Source organism: Salvelinus namaycush, chromosome 2 (assembly GCF_016432855.1).
Source record: "Salvelinus namaycush isolate Seneca chromosome 2, SaNama_1.0, whole genome shotgun sequence".
Classification (NCBI taxonomy): Eukaryota; Metazoa; Chordata; class Actinopteri; order Salmoniformes; family Salmonidae; genus Salvelinus; species Salvelinus namaycush.
The window spans coordinates 74542927-74556108 of record NC_052308.1 but is presented as its reverse complement, the minus strand read 5'-3'; positions in this window follow the sequence as shown (position 1 = coordinate 74556108).

Genomic DNA, 13182 nt, shown 5'->3' with positions numbered 1-13182 from the left:
GTCTGTAATTTAATTCGATATAGGTGTTAGAAACATCATAACGAAGCTATTTTAAACCGAGTTATATCAGATTATGCGAGTATATTGCTATTTTTCGGAATTTCCTCAGTATTGCGTCTTGAGGATTTGGACACGTTGGGGCAAAATAGCTATTGTTAGCTATTGTTAGCTGCTATATCAGAAGTTGAATGCAACGTTTTACAACCAAGCAACGATTCTTTTGGACAAAGGACCACTTGGCCAAGATTCTGATGGAAGCTCGTCGAAAAGTAAGAGCTATTTATGATGTTATTCCGTTTTTATGTGGAAAAATGTAAACTCAATAATGGCGACTAGTGACGCCATTATTGCGGCACTAGTCTGGCTGTAACGCACACTGTATGTCTAGTAACGTTAATTTTAAAAATCTAACTCAGCGGTTGCATTAATAACTAATGCATCTTTCATTTCATGTCCAACCTGTATTTTTTTTGTCAAGTTTATGAATAGTTTTCGATAAAAATAGTTGTATTTTCAAGATGGCGCCGGGCAGATTGCTTGAGTAGTTGGACAGTATTTCCATTGTGTAAGCACGATTTGTGCCGCTAAATATGCACATTTGCGATCAAACTCTATATGGATTGTGTAATATGATGTTACAGGAGTGTCATCGGAAGAATTCTGAGAAGGTTAGTGAAAAAATTAATGTATTTTGGTGATGATAACGCTATAGCTCATTTTGCCTTGAATCAATGCTCGGGTAACGTTTGCAAATGTGGTATGCTAATATAACGATTTATTGTGTTTTCGCTGTAAGACACTTTGAAAATCTGAAATATTGTCTGAATTCACAAGATCTGTGTCTTTCCATTGCTGTGAGCTGTGTATTTTTAAGAAATGTTTTATGATGAGTAAATTGGTAATACACGTTGCTCTCTGTAGTAATTCTAGTCGCTTTGGGGAGATTTGTGATGGTGGCTGCAATTGCAAACTATGATTTATACCTGAAATATGCACATTTTTCTAACAAAACCTATGCTATACAATAAATATGTTATCAGACTGTCATCTGATGAGGTTTTTTCTTGGTTAGTGGCTATTTATTTCTTTATTTGGTCGAATTGGTGATAGCTGGTGATGGAGTGGAAAAATAGTGGAGTAAAAAAAATGGTGTCTTTTACTAACGTGGTTAGCTAATAGATTTACATATTGTGTCTTCCCTGTAAAACATTTTAAAAATCAGAAATGGTGGCTAGATTCACAAGAAGTGTATCTTTCATCTGGTGTCTTGGACTTGTGATTTAATGATATTTAGAAGCTACAATTTACTTGTGACGCTATGCTAGCTATGCTAGTCAGTGGGGTGGGGGGGTGGGGGGTGCTCCCGGATCCGGGTTTCTGAGGCGGTAAAAGTTAAGCTAAATAATTGAAAGCACATCTCACATAGTTGAAGGCATTTAGACAGCATTATGTTTCATCCCACCACTCACCTGAAGCCTCTCCAAGGCGCGAGCGGCCATGTTGGTATTATTGATGTTGACAAAGGCACATAATCTCATGCAGAACAATGATACTCCATCTCCCCACACCTACAGTAAAGAACATTGAATTTGAATGTACAATAATGATGATTCTCATTCCATATCAGCAGACAGAGATACATGTAATAGTATTAGAATGGTATACCGGCGGCCATTTTGAGTGAACCATTTAAAGTGTTAATGTTATGTTACTTGATGATTATCACACCATGTAAGAAACAAAGAAACTCACAGCAAGAGAAGCCAAACAGTGGATATGCAGGTAGTCTAGTGGTTATGAGTGTTGGGCCCGTAACAGAAAGGTTGCTGGATCAAATCTCTGAGCCAAATAGGTGAAAAACTGCACTTGAGCAAGGCACTTAACCCTTCTTTCTCCTGTACGTCACTCTGGATAAGAGCGGCTGTTAAATGACTAATAATATGGAGTTAGAGATGCAGATACAGAACTAAAACAGAGGGGCGTGGTGGTCATACGTTTTGAAGAAGTCCCATATGTGTTTCTCAGTGAGGTCCATGGTGACGTTCCCCACCCAGGGACAGGGACAGGGGGACCTGAGGAGGAGAGGAAGGGAGGGGACCATGGTCAGAATAAATCCATTAAAGCAACCTTATAACAACACATTACGGTTCTAAATGGCCCATAGGGCTCCGGTTGAAAGTAGTGCACTATATAGGAATATGGTTCTATTTGGGACTGTCTATAGAACCTATAAACATAGGTATGTATACTCACATTACATGATGTATAATTTAGATGTGGAATGACCAAACAACAGAGTGGAGTTGGTCTCAGTGAACCAAACTGGTCTGTAATAATGAGATAACCTTGTCTGAGACCTGGAGATTTATTTTAGCTCTCAGGGCTAATGCCTAGACTTTAGTGGGCTAGCATGGTCTAGAGTCGCACTAACAACCCAGGTATGATACCCAGAGTTAAACATACTCACCCAGTAGAGTCCTGAGGGGAGGAGAGGTCCACCACTGGAGTCCTGAGAGGAGCGGTCCACCACTGGAATCCTGAGGGGAGGAGAGGTCCACCACTGGAATCCTGAGGGGAGGAGAGGTCCACCACTGGAGTCTTGATGGGAGGAGAGGTCCACCACTGGAGTCCTGAGAGGAGGAGAGGTCCACCACTGGAGTCCTGAGGGGAGGAGAGATCCACCACTGTAATCCTGAGGGGAGGAGAGGTCCACCACTGGAGTCTTGATGGGAGGAGAGGTCCACCACTGGAGTCCTGAGAGGAGGAGAGGTCCACCACTGGAGCCATGAGGGGAGGAGAGACCCACCACTGGAGTCCTGAGAGGAGGAGAGGTCCACCACTGGAGTCATGAGGGGAGGAGAGGTCCACCACTGGAGTCCTGAGGGGAGGAGAGGTCCACCACTGGAGTCCTGAGAGGAGAGGTCCACCCCTGGAATCCTGAGGGGAGGAGAGGTCCACCACTGGAATCCTGAGGGGAGGAGAGGTCCACCACTGGAGTCCTGAGGGGAGGAGAGATCCACCACTGTAATCCTGAGGGGAGGAGAGGTCCACCACTGGAGTCTTGATGGGAGGAGAGGTCCACCACTGGAGTCCTGAGAGGAGGAGAGGTCCACCACTGGAGTCATGAGGGGAGGAGAGACCCACCACTGGAGTCCTGAGAGGAGGAGAGGTCCACCACTGGAGTCATGAGGGGAGGAGAGGTCCACCACTGGAGTCCTGAGGGGAGGAGAGGTCCACCACTGGAGTCCTGAGAGGAGAGGTCCACCCCTGGAATCCTGAGGGGAGGAGAGGTCCACCACTGGAATCCTGAGGGGAGGAGAGGTCCACCACTTGAGTCCTGAGAGGAGGAGAGGTCCACCACTGGAGTCCTGATGGGAGGAGAGATCCACCACTGTAATCCTGAGGGGAGGAGAGGTCCACCACTGAGGTCCTGAGGGGAGGAGAGGTCCACCACTGGAGTCCTGAGAGGAGGAGAGGTCCACCACTGGAGTCATGAGGGGAGGAGAGGTCCACCACTGGAGTCCTGAGGGGAGGAGAGGTCCACCACTGGAATCCAGAGGGGAGGAGAGGTCCGCCACTGGAGTCCAGAGGGGAGGAGAGGTCCACCACTGGAGTCCTGAAGGGAGGAGAGGTCCACCACTGGACTCCAGAGGGGAGGAGAGGTCCACCACTGGAGTCCTGAGAGGAGGAGAGGTCCACCACTGGAGTCCAGCCCGCCACAGGAGTCGCTGGAGCGCGATGAGACAAGGAAATCCCTACCGGCCAAACCCTCCCTAACCCGGACGACGCTAGCCCAATTGTGCGTCGCCCCACGGACCTCCCGGTCGCGGCCGGCTGCGGGCGAACCCAGAGACTCTGGTGGCGCAGTTAGCACTGCGATGCAGTGCCCTAGACCACTGCGTCACCCGGGAGGCCTGAGACGGTTGTTTGAGTAACTAAACTAGCTAGCTGCATTAGATGCTGGCTAAGTAAGTGAAAGTGAAAGCAAAAAAAATACAACAAAATAGAGTTTGCTAGCTCTCTCCCACTCTCTCTTGCTTCTCCTTAATTTTTAAAGAAATTAATTTGTTCAAAACTGTTCAACTATTGTCTTTCTCTTTGAGTCAATTACTCACCACGTTATGCACTATTGTCCTAGCTGGCTGCAGTTTATGCTTTCAGAACTAGATTAAATATCTGACACTTTGATTGGTTGGACAACATGTTCATGCTGCAAGAGCTCTGATAGGTTGGAGGACGTCCTCCGGAAGTTGTCATAATTATTGTGTAAGTCTATGGGAGGGGTTAAGAACCATGAGCCCGCTAGGTTTTGTATTGAAGTCATTGTACCCAGAGGAGGACGAAAACTAGCTGTCCTCCAGCTACACCATGGTGCTACCCTACAGAGTGCTGTTGAGGCTACTGTAAACCTAAAACAGCTGTTTTAGTGAAAATAAATACTGGCCGTGCTTCTACAGCTGAATACCCTTCACTGGAGGAGACAACAAAGGGTTAAACTAGGGTCATTTCAGTGAAATAATAATTTGGAGGTTAATAAGACAACTAAGTAACACTGCCTCTGTGTTTGAGTAATCAACTCGTCATCAAGATTTGATTATTTGAATCAGCTGTGTAGTGCTTGGTCAAAAACCAAAACGTTCACCCCTTGGGGTCCCCAGGACTGAGTTGAGGATACGGTGGCCTAGCCACTCATGGTTAAATGATTCAATTTCGCCATCATGTGGCTAATAGGCAGAAATACAAGAAACAAGAGCAGAGTGGAAATAGTTATGAATCAATGTGTTATTAGTTGATCAAATAATCAATGTATTTGTCTTAAATGTTGATCTTATTTACAACATGATGCTTATACTGTATTGACACTAAAACACACTGTAAAAACTGCAAAGGTAAACATGTATTTAACATATATAAAATATGTAATAATGAAAAATGTGATGACAAAACAAGTGATATCATGACACAGAACAATATAGCATTATGTAATATACAATTATAATTAAGATACAATTTTAAAAACTGCAAATGTTTAAATGTATGTAATGTACTGATTACATTTAAAAAATAAAAAATAAATATATCGTATTACATAATATTAAATATAAAATGTGGAATAATGTCTGACAGCAATACAAAGTTAAACATCATTAAACACATCAGGAGAAACTATATTAGAAAGCTTTTATCAATATTATCCATAATAGTTGCAGAGGAAAGTAAGACTATTAATGTTATAAATCCCTAAATGGCAAAATTCAATAGAAAAATATCAGAAATATAATCTTAAACTATGTCTAGTAAACAGATTAGTAAACAAGAAAAAATATGGAAATGAAAAATCCCCTTGAAAAAAAAAGCAGAAGCATAACCCATCCCATTTATCATCAATATACATAATTATCATAATAATAAAATCTAAAATATATTCCAGCATTTACTCAAAAGATAAAGTTCATGGTCTAGAAAACCATCTAGATATGATAGCAAGAGAATAGAGGTGTGAGGCCCATTTTGGGATTGGAACTGTAGCTCTTCAGTCCATGTTCTGTGGTGGTTCTCTTCAGTCCATGTTCTGTGGTGGTTCTCTTCAGTCCAGGTTTTGTGGTGGTTCTCTTCAGTCCATGTTCTGTGGTGTTTCTCTTCAGTCCAGGTTCTGTGGTGATTCTCTTCAGTGCAGGTTCTGTGGTGGTTCTCTTCAGTCCAGGTTATGTGGTGGTTCTCTTCAGTCCAGGTTCTGTGGTGATTTTCTTCAGTCCAGGTTCTGTGGTGGTTCTCTTCAGTCCATGTTCTGTGGTGGTTCTCTTCAGTCCATGTTCTGTGGTGGTTCTCTTCAGTCGATGTTCTGTGGTGGTTCTCTTCAGTCCATGTTCTGTGGTGGTTCTCTTCAGTCCATGTTCTGTGGTGGTTATCTTCAGTGCAGGTTCTGTGGTGGTTCTCTTCAGTCCAGGTTCTGTGGTGGTTCTCTTCAGTCCATGTTCTGTGGTGGTTCTCTTCAGTCCATGTTCTGTGGTGGTTATCTTCAGTGCAGGTTCTGTGGTGGTTCTCTTCAGTCCAGGTTCTGTGGTGGTTATCTTCAGTGCAGGTTCTGTGGTGGTTCTCTTCAGTCCAGGTTCTGTGGTGGTTCTCTTCAGTCCATGTTCTGTGGTGGTTCTCTTCAGTCCATGTTCTGTGGTGGTTATCTTCAGTGCAGGTTCTGTGGTGGTTCTCTTCAGTCCAGGTTCTGTGGTGGTTCTCTTCAGTGGGAGGGTCCCCTCACATTCTGAAAGAAGACATACTGAACTAGCAATTTACACTCCCACTAAAATGTTTATGGACACACACACACACACACACACACACACACACACACACACACACACACACACACACACACACACACACACACACACACACACACACACACACACACTTACTGCCAGGGTGTCATACTCTGGTGACCTGGTCTTCATGTTCAGAGGTGAGTACATGTCACTTCTGGGGTCACTGGTAGGGTCAGGATGGACACTCTGTGGACAGAAAGAGGGAGAGAGAGAGAAATATATAGAGCGAGAGGGAGGGAGAGAGAGAGGGAGAGAAAGATATAGAGAAAGAGAGAGTGGGAGAAAAGGAGAGAGAGGGAGAGAGAGAGGAAATGCATGTGTTCATTGAAACACTAGTCTTTCCATAATTTTCTCTAAACACATTCAAGTATAAAACACAAACACACTCACAAACAATCAACATGAATGATAAGAGACTTACTGCCAGAGTGTCATAGTCAGGGGACATGGTCCTCATGTTCAGACCTGTGTACGTGTCACTGTTACAGTCAGGACGGACACTCTGTGGAGAGAGAGAGAGAGAGAGAGAGAGAGAGGAAGCAATAAAAAATAGTATGAAAGAGAATGTCGTGACACAGTAAATGAATGAAAATGGAGTTGTAACTCAGGGTTTCCCAAACTCAGAGCTGTTGACCCCCCTGGTTGCACGTTTTGTTTTTTGCCATAGCACTACACGGGGGGGGGGGGGGGGGGGGGGGGGGGGGGGGGGGGGGGGGGGGGGGGGGGGGGGGGGGGGGGGTCCTGGTGTAACTGATAACTGATAGAATCACCTGTGTGTCTGTTGTGGCATCACTTCCTCCTGTGGATCTCCTGTAAAGAGGGATTGAATGAGTTCTGCTCTCTACTGACCTCTAGTGGAAGTTGATATGTCACTAATACAGTTTAGCAGTTAAGGGCGTTGGGCCAATAAATACATTTATGAATGAATGAAGTTAATAACAAATCAGAGGTCAAAGGTGAAAGAATAATACAAATATCAATGTTCCCTTCTTCACTTACCTGAACCACATGAGTCCAGAGAGACAGAGGATGAGAACCAGAACAACCACTATGATTCCTACAGCTGCAGTCATAACTGAGGACTGTTTCCCTAAAAGAGCAAATGGATGATATGAGAACATGTTATTATGAAGTGAAAATGAATATACAGCAATACAGGACATTAATGCAATACTTGTATGTAGAAGCCTATGTATTGTTATAAACCAAAGTGTAATGAGGCAAACTAGAAGAAGATTACCTTGAGACATAATTTCTTATTGAACATCATTTTGTATTGAAGTATTGAAGATGTAACTTTACCTGCTACAATGATCATCAGAGCTGTAGAGTTCATAGATCCTCTTCCATTCTGGGCCTCACAGTAGTATTCTCCTCTGTCCTCAGAGCCGATGTTAGTGATGCTGTAACTCTGTCCTGATGCTTTTGGTGAGGTTACGTTCTTCTTGTACCAGGTGTACTTGTCCACAGGTGGGTTGGCATCACTGCTGCAGGTCAGAGTCACTGAACTGCCCTCCACTATTCCACCAGAGGGACTGACTGACACTGAGGTGTTCCTTGGTCCATCTGATGTAAAAGACAGTGGATTTTAAAATAGTACAAATTAGATCAGGTAAAAATATTACACAAAATTTCCACAAATGTACTTTTCCACACAATGACTTTTAGATCCATCCTCTTATTGAAGATGATCAATTCAAGTATCATGTGGAGCCAATATCTGTCACTACAATATTAATATACCAAACTAAAGGTCTCCCGGGTGGAGCAGTGGTCTAGGGCACTGCATCCCAGTGCCAGCTGCGCCACCAGAGTCTCTGGGTTCGCGCCCAGGCTCTGTTGCAACCGGGAGGTCCGTGGGGCGACGCACAATTGGCATAGCGTCGTCCGGGTTAGGGAGGGTTTGGCCGGTAGGGATATCCTTGTCTCAGTATGTGAAATGTAATAAAATGTATGCACTCTACTGTAAGTCGCTCTGGATAAGAGCGTCTGCTAAATGACTAAAATGTAAATGTAAAGATTCAAACCCCTTGTACTTACATGTGACAGTGAGAGTCTCTTCAGCAGAGGGGAGATCCTCATGGCCTTCTACAGCACAGGAGTATCTGCCTGTATCCTCACTGCTGACTGAGAACAGGATATAGACAGGAGAGGAGGTGTTGCTGTTTGGTATAGGCTGTCCATTCTTATACCAACTGTAGGCTGTGATGGGGTCCAGTGTACATTTGGTTCTACATGTCAGTGTGACATTCTCCCTCTCTGACACAGATGAAGGATCCATCTCCAACACAACATCTAGAGTAAAATGAAACAAATCATTATTATCCTCCTATATATGTCCTCTTATGTGAAATACTACATTTGATATTTTTCCGTCACAAACCACAATTATGTCTGTATGACTGCCCTGAATAAGGTAATTACAGTAATAGATGTGAGATGAGTGACAGATTACCTGTGACAGTCAGGGAGACAGGTGAGCCAGAAAACCTTCCTCCAGATGTTATCAATCTGAACCTGTACACAGCAGAGTCACTCAATCTCAGGTCTGTGATTCTCAGGGTAGAGTCACTCTTCTTATCCCCAAGGTACTTTATATGACCCTCATACCCTGGCACTGAGCTCAGATCTTCAGTGTCCCTACCAGACCATTTAGTAAACCAGAAAGCTTTTTTGATCTCATGATAACTGGGATATGTGTAAGAGCAGGATATGTTCACTGTTGACCCCTTCAAGACACAGATACTCTGATGGGTGTAAGTCACACTCCAACACTTCTGACCTGAAAGACAAGACAATAGAACACCTTATATAAATCTTTACACCTTTAATTAATATCAGTTTAACAGTTTACATTTGTGACAACCATCATTATTAAATAATAATCAATATTCATTGATTAATTGATAAAGGTCTCACGACCTGAACAAAATTGTGTTTATTTGAAATGTGTATAAAAAAGTCGACACTTACACACTGCAGGAGAGTGGAGATACTCATGGCCTTTTACAGCACAGGAGTAGCTGTCTTCATAGTTACTGGAGACTGGGTCTCTGTACTGGGGAGAGGTGCTCTCATCTAGATGTTGTCCGTTCTTGTACCAGATGTAGGTGGGGTTGTCAGTCAGAGTACAGGTGGTGCTACAGGTCAGTGTCTTATCCTGATGTCCATCAGTCACCTTCACCTGAAGACCTGGAGAATAAACAATATCACTGTCAATCCCTTTATCACTGACTTATCACTCTAATACAAAGATGGAAGAAATCCTATGTTATACAGATGTAAATACAAAGAAAGACAATTTTCCTGAACTAATTGGAATCCAACAGTTTAACTATATTGAATGTAACTCTACCTGTTACAGACAGAGTGACTCCAGGACTGCCAGTATATGTCCCTCCTTCCTGATCTGTTAATAATCTGAACCAGTACGTAGCTGAGTCTCTCTCTCTCAGGTCTGTGATTCTCAGGGTGCAGTCTTTCTCCTTAACCCCATGATACTCCAGACGACCTGTATACTCTGGGTCCAGACCCAGATCTTCAGGTTCTACACCAGTCCCCCATTTTAGTGAACCAAAGGGTTGTTGTGACTTTATGACCAATGGGATATGTGTAAGAACAGGTCAGCTTCACTGTTGACCCCTTCAAGGTACAGATACTCTGAGTGGTGTAAGTCACACTCCAGCCATCCTGACCCAGTACTACTGAAACACACAGTGACACATCACTACATTTATTAAAAGAAAGTTATTCCAAAATGGCTTTAAAACCTGTTGAGGATAGAGGGCGCTATTTACACTTTGGGGGAAAATCGTGCCCAATTTAAACGGCCTCATACTCTATTCTTGCTCGTACAATATGCATATTAGTATTACTATTGGATAGAAAACACTCTATAGTGTCTAAAACCGTTTGAATTTTGTCTGTGAGTAAAACAGAACTCATTTGGCAGCACACTTTCTGACCAGGAAGTGAAAAGTCTGAAAATGATGCTCTGTTCAAGGGCCTGTCTATAAATGGGCATGATACGTATGAGTATACATGCACGTCATACACCTTCCTCTAGATGTCAAGAGGAAGTGAGAGAAGAAATGAAGTGTTTATCTTGGTCTGAGGTGGAATATATCCTCTTGGCACGACGAGTCATCCATTTCCTGTTTTCTGGAAAGCGCGAAGATGGACCTGGAATTGCCTTCTGAAAAGCCGTCGTTATAGGCGACTACTATCTCTGGCTTTGATTTTATTTGATACATGTCACAATATCATCGTAAAGTATGTTTTTTCAATATAGTTTTATTCGATTTTTGAAATTTATTCGGGACGTTAGGCGTGTTGCGTTGTGTGCCTTTGTTCAGAAAGGAGAGCTTCGCGCCACTTGGCCAGTGTGCTTGCTAATTCAAGAGGGAAAAACGATGTTCTAAATCCAAACAACGACTGTTCTGGACAAAGGACCCCTTGTCCAACATTCTGATGGAAGATCACCAAAAGTAGGACCCATTTTGTAATGCTATTTCATATATCTGTCGAACTGTATACTAGTAGTTTTGCGCCCAGGTTTTGGCCACTCTCTCGCTATAACATAAGCCTTATGTCGTAATGAAGATATTTTTAGAATTCTAACACTACGATTGCATTAAGAACTAGTGTATCTATCATTTCCTATACAACATGTATTTTTTTGTAATGTTTATGAATAGCTATTTGGTCAGAATAGGTGAGAGTCTAATAGAAATATCCGCACATTCTGGGAAAAAGAAGCTACGTTAGCATAATGGATAACCACTGATTTCAGCTCTAAATATGCACATTTTCGAACAAAACATAAGTGTATGTATAACCTGATGTTATAGGACTGTCATCTGAGGAAGGTTTATGAAGGTTAGTGAAAATTAATATCTTTTGCTGGTTTATTCGCTAACGCTAATGTGCCTATTGCTAACGTGCCTTGATGAATGAATGCGGTAGTGTGGCAGGCTATTGTAGTAAGCTAATATAAAGCTATTTTGTGTTTTCGCTGTAAAACACTTAAAAAATCTGAAATATTGGCTGGATTCACAAGATGCTTGTCTTTCATTTGCTGTACATGATGCATTTTTCAGAAATGTTTTATGATGAGTATTTAGGTATTCCACGTTGGTCTCTATAATTACTCTGGCTGCTTCGGTGCTATTTTTGACGGTAGCTGTGATGGTAGCTGCAATGTAAAACTGATTTATACCTCAAATATGCACATTTTTCGAACAAAACATAGATTTATTGTGTAACATGTTATAAGACTGTCATCTGATGAAGTTGTTTCTTGGTTAGTTTGGTTGGTTCTTGGTTAGTTAGGTTGGCTTTGTGCATGCTACCTGTGCTGTGAAAAATGTCTGTCCTTCTTTGTATTTGGTGGTGAGCTAACATAAATATACGTGCTGTTTTCGCTGTAAAACATTTAAAAAATCGGACATGTTGACTGGATTCACAAGATGTGTATCTTTCATTTGCTGTATTGGACTTGTTAATGTGTGAAAGTTAAATATTTCCCCAAAATATTTTTTGAATTTCGCGCTCTGCCTTTTCAGTGGAATGTGGGAGGAGTCCGCTAGCGGAACGCCTGGGCCAGACAGGTTAACTAACAAGATGGTTTGTCCACACTTTGTTGCCATAGTTACTGAGTTGGGTGTGAATGAAAACAACAGATAAGCATCGCTCAATGAGGAGTGAAAGATCTCTATTTCACTTTATAAAGTTACACCAAACAGACCAGCAGAATAACATTATAACATTATTAATATTTTAGAAATGTCTGTACTTTGAAAACAGGGCTTAAACAGTTCTTTGGGCTATCTGGATAACAAAGTGAAAGTTAGCCTTCTCATTATGAATGGTGGAAGTATTTTGAACTGTAAAATCAACAACCATTAATCTAAATGAAATGTTAGCCCTATTTGATGTCTGTTTCACTAAACATCAACACTGACCAATGATGTATTGGATGATTTTGACAGACTTTAAAAGTGTATTAGTCACACTCACACACTGCAGGAGAATTGATGCCTTTTACAGCACAGTAGAAGCTGTCTTCAGATTTTAAGTCAACTGGGTACAAGGGGGAGGAGTCCTCTTGTACAATCTTACTGTTCCTGTACCAGGTGTAGGTGGGGTTACCAGTCAGAGTACAGGTGGTGCTACAGGTCAGTGTCGTTGACCACCATGTAGTGGTCACCTTCACCTGCAGGTCTGGAGTAGATAACAACATTAAAACCATCAATGACCTGCTGTCTAGTTCAAATGAGGCAGGAGTGGACGTTCTCAAATCATCAATTCAGACATTCCTATTACACCATACTTTCACATTAATTATATTATTTCAATACAAATCAAGACAATTTTCCAGAACCAATTAATCAGATTAGCATTATATATAATGTCACTGTACCTGTAACATACAAAGTAACTCCAGGGATACCAAAATATTTCCCTCCGGTCTGATCTGTTATATATCTGAACATGTACGTAGCTGAGTCACTCTCTCTCAGGTTTGTGATTGTCAGGGTGTGTCCATTCGTCTTATCACTACGGTACGTGACACGACCTTTGTAGTCTGGGTCATCTAACAGACTCACATAATTCTCCACATCATAAATGTTAGTGAACCACAAGGTTGTCGTGACTTTATAACCTCTGGGATATGTGTAAGAGCAGGACATCTCCACTGTTAACCCCTTCAAGGTACAGATACTCTGAGTGGTGTATTTCACTCTCCAGCCATACTGACCCAGTACCACTGAAACACAGTTAGACATCACAAGGACGTTACATTAAGTTCAAGGTCTTTTGACTCACATTAACACTTTGTTACATAGTTGCTGAGTTGAGA